Genomic DNA, 7500 nt, shown 5'->3' with positions numbered 1-7500 from the left:
GTAGTAGTAGTAGTAGTAGTTGTTGTTGTTGTTGTTGCTGATGTTACCATTGTTCATGTTGCTGTGGTTGTTGTTATTGTTGTTGTTACCAATAGTAGTAGCATTATTATAATTATTATTAGTAGTAGTAGTAGAAGTAGTAGTAAAAGTAGTAATAGTTGTTCTTGTGTTTGTTATTGTGGTAATATTGTGGTAATATTGTGGTTAAAGTAGTACATATTAATAATGATAGTAGCAATAGCAGCTGGAACAATAGCAGTAGTAGTAATAGAAGCAGTGATATTAGTAATATTATTAGTAGGGTAGTAGTACTATTACTACTACAACTAACAGTATAAGTAGCAGCAAAAATAGGTTGTGTGTGTGAGGCATGTGCGCGTCTTATATATGTTTCCGTTGGGTCAGAGTAGGGAGGTGATGCGCAGCGCTGCGCTGTGATTGGCTGGATTAGTTAGGTGGCTCTATGTGTCTGGTCTGCGCGCTGGTTGGCTGCTCGTCGTTTCAGAGTGGGGAGGATTTTATTTTTTATTTTATTTTTTTTTTTTATACCATGTGCGCTTTTCACGGGAATTTATGGGCTAAAGGGGATACTTTTTTGGGGTACCTCCTATCTCAAAGCCCACCCGCTAGGAAACCGTTGCCCCGAGTAAGGAAGCCCAACCTACACTCGGACCGTGGACAGGATTCGAACCCGTGCGCTTGGAGACCTCGCGGACCCCAAAGCACGCATGGTTCCACTGTAGGTTCTCTGTTTGAATGTTGATGGATGGCTGCATTATGTTGATATAGATGGCTTCGAGGAAAAATAGTTTTAGTAAAAATCAGGGCACCTTCCAGCAAAGACCTGAGAAAGAAGGATTTTCTGCTGGAAACACTTTCAAAATATGATAACTCATCACCAAGCTCATCCCACTCTCTGATGGATTCGTAGTCATCACCAATGACGAAAATGACCTGGACCGGATTTTCAAACATTCCACCATCAATGACCTAGCCTCAAAAGACTTCCACCCTCAAATACCACCAGAACTGAAAGCCAACCGATCCGTAATCATCACAAACGTTGACAACCATATCTACAGAAACAAAGAAGAGGACATAAAAGCTGAGCTAAATGATAAGAACACATGGTTAAACGGGGAAATAGACAGTATCTTTAAATTCCCTAACTCAAAAACTCTGAAGATTACATTCAGACAAACCACAATAGCACAAACAACTGGCCTCAAATTATTTTTTATGAGCATCCCGGGTCACTACATCAAACAAGAAATTTTTACAATATAACAACTTGCTACAGGTGCTATACATTAGAAGATCACTTTACCAATCAATGCACCAAACCCAGAGAACACATAATATGTTCCGAATGCTGCAGCACGGACCACACCTGGAAAGACTGCAACTCACCCAACAAAAAATGCATAAACTGTGAAGGAGATCACAGGACTCTCGCTGCAAAATGTCCCTTAAGAAAAGCTGTAATTAAAAACAAAAGACTTCTGCACGAAAAATCTGCTCAAACTACATACAGTCAGGCAACAAAACAAAATCTCCAAAACCCATCTACCACACCAACAACTACAATCAATAATGAAACCCACGAAAAAATCTTCATATGCATGATGCATGCCCACCTAGCCAATATTGCCTCCCCCGGCAGTTATCAAAAAGAATTGAACAGCATGCTCACCCTTAACAACATCACCAACGTAAAAGCGCCAACAAACCCACAATCCAGTAAAATAATAGCCAACATCCAAAATGAAACCCAGAAAAATACAAAAGACAAAGACAATGAACTAAACAAGGAGGAAACAGACTCAGAAGACGACACATCTCCCACATTGGCAATAGCACTTCCCACACAACAGAAGAAAACACCACCTAAGGAAAAACTCAAAATAAAAGCAAATGACATTGGACTCCAAATACACACATAAAAAAAACACAGGCTGGCCAAAGGAAAATCTTACCAAAAAGAAATTAATTCAAGGAATCGAAGAAAGGAAATATAAAATAACCTTCACCACACAGAACATGAATGCATCCCAAATTCTCGAAGCTATAGAGAATGAAGAACTAGAACTAGAATAGTGCTGGACAATAACAGATGACTCTAATTTCCGGAAGATTAGGTCTGGCAGGACCATGGAAAGGACTCCACCACCCAGACCTGATAAACATAGGAAGAACTCTTTTTGAATATCTAATTCTCTAACACAATTAAAATAATCCAACATAATGTCCTAGCATGGAGTAAAAGAAAATACGAACTGAATAATATATACAGGACGATAGACGCCGACATTATTCTAATAAATAGTCATTGCTTAAAAAACAACTCCAAAATAAAAATTCCTGGCTACACGATTTTTCAAAAAAACACAACAGAATCTCAAGCTGACGGCAACGCAATAGCAATCAAGTACAACCTTCAGTATAAAATTATTGATGTTTTCTTATCAGATCTACTTGCAGTCGAGATAGAAACAACCACGGGTAAAGTAATAATAGCAACAACATACCAACCCCCTTCAAGAGATTTTCTGCCGACCCCTGACTTCTACACTCTTTTCCGTAGGAACACCCCAGTATATTTCCTAGGCGACCTAAACGCCAACCACCACATTTTGGCTATAGCACCACCAACACCAAAGGCAGACAACTCAACAGACTTATACAAAACAGAACCATACAACATTTAGGTCCACACTTTCCCACATACTTTACCAACATGAGAGGAACACACCCAGACATTGTACTATCTAACCAACGAACCTATCACAACTACAACATTATACAAGGCCCTCTAACAACCAGTGACCATCTACCAATAATCTTCACACTCTCAGTTTCACCAATACTTATACCTTCTCCTCGCAGACCACAATTCTCTAAGGCAGACTGGGACTCATTCGGAAAATACATAGATGAACACATCCAGCATCATCAATTGCATCATGCAAACTTAGAGGAAATAGACCAAGCAATAGAAGATTGGCACTCAACAATCAATACAGCAACAAGAAAATGCATCCCAACAACATACTACCGACCCTTACCTGCGCACAAATTCAGTCATTACACAAAAATCATCCAGACAACATTTAGTAACATACAACACCATGCACTCAGGCACGGTTGGACACTCCAAACATATCAACATTACAAAGCCCTCCGACGCCAACTAACTGAAAGACTAATAGAAGAATCCAATCGGAGCTGGGGAGACACCTTGGAAAAAACAGCCAACATCTACAAAGAAGCCAGCATGTTCTAGAAGAAAATAAAAAATCTATTAGGCCAAACAACACCAGATCCACATTATATTTACAACGAAAACAACATTAAGGTATATACTCCAGAAGAAAGGAGAAAACACATAGAAACATATGGAAAAATGTTTTACGGACGATGAATATGGTGAAGAGGAAGAAGAGGAGAATGAGGATGAGAACCAAAACACAATAGAATTTCTGAACGACAACCTAGAGAGAATCACACCCTACAATAATGCAGACACTACCAGATTAAACAACAATCCACTAGACCAAGAAATTACAATAGAGGATACAAAACACTTTATAAATATCTCGAGGAAAACATGTCCAGGAATAAGTGGCATAAACAAAACCATCCTCAAGAACTTGCCAAATTCAGCCATAAATACTCTAACCAACATATTGAACGCCTCTATCTCCTCAGGATACTTCCCAGACAAGTGGAAGTCCGCCACAATTAAACTAATTCCCAAAGCCAATAAATCACCCCACCACGCTTGCAACTATCGCCCAATATCACTATTAGAAGTCCCAGGCAAAACATTAGAACGTATTATAAATAGCAGGCTCAAGTCTTACTTAGAGTACAACAGCCACTATAATGAAAACCAATTCGGCTTTAGAGCAGGAAGAGGAACCAACCAAGCCTTAGCACTCATCACTGAACAAATAGCCCAAAACAAAGGCAACAATGGCCAATGTCAAATCATCCTCAGAGACATAACCAAAGCTTTCGACAAAGTATGGCATCTCGGTTTAAAATATAAAATTTTACAATTACAGCTACCACCTTCCATCGAGAGATTACTCTGTGACTTTCTCGATGACAGAACAGCCCAAATAAAAATAAATAATTTTATAGGACCTAAATTCAGCTTACAGTCAGGAGTGCCACAAGGAAGTGTTTTATCACCAACCCTTTTCACAATTTATACGAACGATGCCCCCGCACCACTCAGAGGGGTGAACATTTCATACGCAGATGACATTACACAAGTAATAGGATATGAAGGGAAATCAAAACAAATGATCAATAGGCTCACAGAACATGAAATAATCAGAATCAACAAATTTGAGGAAAAATGGAAAATCAAAACCAACATTAACAAATTTACACCTATTCACCTTTCAGCCAGACACACCATCCCACTCCACATCAACAATTCAGAAATAAACTTCCAAAAAGAAGGAAAAAGCCTGGGCTTAACCATCAATAGTACTGGGTACATAAAGCACGTACAAGAAAGAAAAAACAAGGCAATAGCAGCACTAACGAAACTATATAGACTCAAAGATCTTCCTGTAAAAATCAAGACACATCTGGTAAAGGCTTTAGTTTTACCTATATTACAGTATCCACCTATACCGCTGCACACAATGAGCAAAAGACAAATAAGCTTCCTACAGAAAGTGCAGAATAAAGCTCTCCGCTTTGCAACAAATCAAAAATACCCGTATACCATGACCACAGAAGAAATACATACACAAACAAAAACCAAGCCTATAAACATCTTTTTACACGAACAAGCAACAAAATATGGCAATCCTTACAAGACATAAACCATAGCACCCTAAGAAAACTCATGGAAAACAGATTGTACATAAACAAATACCACAACAGCTTTCCAATTAGCTTGACTGCTATCACGAAGGAAAGAGAACCACTATACCACTAAGCAAAAACAGCAAAACTCATACTCTCATAACTTACCTAGAAATGACGCACAGAAACTCGCAAAAAAACAAAACAATATAGTAAAATATCACAGTTACTCTCCAAATAGCCTCTTTTTATCTCATACAAAAACAGTTCCAGCGTTTCAAGGCGGTCCGATCAACATCCTTCAAATTAATACTATCCTCCATATTTCCTTTCCTTTACTTACGCTTTCTCCAAGGAAGCGGGCAAGATGGCAGCACACTGTCTCTGCTCCGCGCCCTGAGTTGCCGGGCCGGAGGGGGCGTCAAACGCAGTAGTGAGAAGCATGGAGGCTTCCCGCAGGCGTCTCCCCCCCGGCAAGGGGTGGTGGCGCCCAGCTCTGTCCGCTTGACATCTGGCAGCGGGGGGAGGGATGTGGTGCCTGAGGCAACATCAAAACGCCTGTTAAAAGAAACAAGGAAAAATACACCTGTAAACATTGTCATACACCACTGGCATCTCTTGCTAGAACTAGTGTGTTTACTACCATGTTTTATTTTACTTGTTAGGATATATGTGTCTTCTCAGTGAAAAAAAAAAAAAAAAAAAAAAAATATATATATATATATATATATATATATATATATATATATATATATATATATATATATATATATATATATATATATATATATATATATATAAAAAAAAAAAAAATGTGTGCGTATGTATGTATATGTATGTATAGGTATGTATGTATATGTATATGTTCATATAAGAAGATATACTTACCTAAAACTTACCTGGGGAATCCTTACTTACCTGTACTCAATTGACCAGATCACCTGAAAAAAAAAATTAATTAATTAAGTAAGTAAAATAAAATAAATAAATGAAAAAAAAAAAAATAAATAATTAAATAAAAAATAAAATAAATAAATAAATAAATAAATAAATAAATAATAATAATGATCTTAATAAAAATAAATAAAAGCAACCTTTTAGGTTGGGTAACAAAACCTAATCCCTCCGGCTTGACATTTATGACCAGCTACAAACATAACCTCAAAAATAGCAACGTGGTCTGCCCACACACTTTCATCTCTTACCTTACTTCATTTTTTCTAACTATCCCCTTCTCCTGTACCCACCCTTACATCGTTTCACCACACTTTCCTTTGACAAAAAAAAAAAAAAAAAAAAAAAAAATATATATATATATATATATATATATATATATATATATATATATATATATATATATATATATATATATATATATATATATATATATATATATATATATATATATATATATATATATATATATATATATATATATATATATATATATATATATATATATATATATATATATATATATATATATATATATATATATATATATATATATATATATATATATATATATATATATATATATATATATATATATATATATATATATATATATATATATATATATATATATATATATATATATATATATATATATATATATATATATATATATATATATATATTTTTTTTTTTTTTTTTTTTTACATTACAAGGGCACTGGCCAAGGAAAACAAAGTGTTGGAAAAAAAATCCCGCTGGTTGCCAGGCCCTGTTAAGAGGAAAGTAGAAAGAGAAAAACAAAAAATCTAAAAGGAGGGTCCAGTTAACGTAAGAGGTGTCTTGACACTCCTCTTTGAAAGAGTTTAAGTCATAGGCAGGTGGAAATACAGACACAGGTAGAGAGTTCCAGAGTTTACCAGTGTAGGGAATGAAGGAGTGAAGATACTGGTTAACTCTTGCATTAGGAAGATGGACAGAATAGGGATGAGAAGAAGTAGAGAGTCTTGTGCAGCGAGGCCGCAGGAGGGGGAAGGCATGCAGTTAGCAAGTTCAGAAGAGCAGACAGCATGAAAACAGCGGTAGAAGACAGATAAAGATGCAACATTGCGGCGGTGACTTAAAGAATCAAGACAGTCAGTTAGAGGAGAAGAGTTGATAAGACGAAAAGCTTTAGATTCCACCTTGTTTAGTAAAGCTGTGTGTGGATCCCCCAGACATGAGAGCCATACTCCATACACGGGCGGATAAGGCCCTGTACAGAGCAAGCAGCTGGGAGGGAGAGAAAATGGACGAAGACGCCATAGGACACCTAACTTCTTGGAAGCTGATTTAGCAAGAGTAGAGATGTGAAATTTCCAGTTTAGATTTTTAGTGAAGGATAGACCGAGTGTGTTTAATGTAGAGGAGAGGGAAGTTGAGTGTTATTGAAGAAGAGAGGATAGTTGTCTGGAAGGTTATGTCGAGTAGATAGTTGTAGAAATTGAGTTTTTGAGGCATTGAACAAAACCAGGTTTTCTCTGCCCCAATCAGAAACAAGTGAAAGATCAGAAGTTAGGCGTCCTATAGCATCTCGCCTTGAGTCATTTAATTGTTGTTGGGTTGGGCGTCTGTTGAACGCTGTTGAATAATGCAGGTGGTATCATCAGCATAGGAGTGGATAGGGCATTGAGTCAGATTTAGGAGATCATTGATGAATAATAGAAAGAGAGTGGGTGA

General features: G+C 36.7%; 1 protein-coding gene across 2 annotated transcripts in view; it reads left to right on the top strand.

Annotated features, from left to right (window-relative positions):
- LOC123518587 (lysosomal acid glucosylceramidase-like) overlaps nt 1-7500 on the top strand; it is a 164608-nt gene that overhangs the window by 138227 nt on the left and 18881 nt on the right. The window lies entirely within an intron of this gene.

This window comes from Portunus trituberculatus, chromosome 6, assembly GCF_017591435.1.
Source record: "Portunus trituberculatus isolate SZX2019 chromosome 6, ASM1759143v1, whole genome shotgun sequence".
Taxonomy (NCBI): Eukaryota; Metazoa; Arthropoda; class Malacostraca; order Decapoda; family Portunidae; genus Portunus; species Portunus trituberculatus.
The sequence above is the reverse complement of the archived record's forward strand: the minus strand, read 5'-3'. Positions and strand labels throughout refer to the sequence as shown.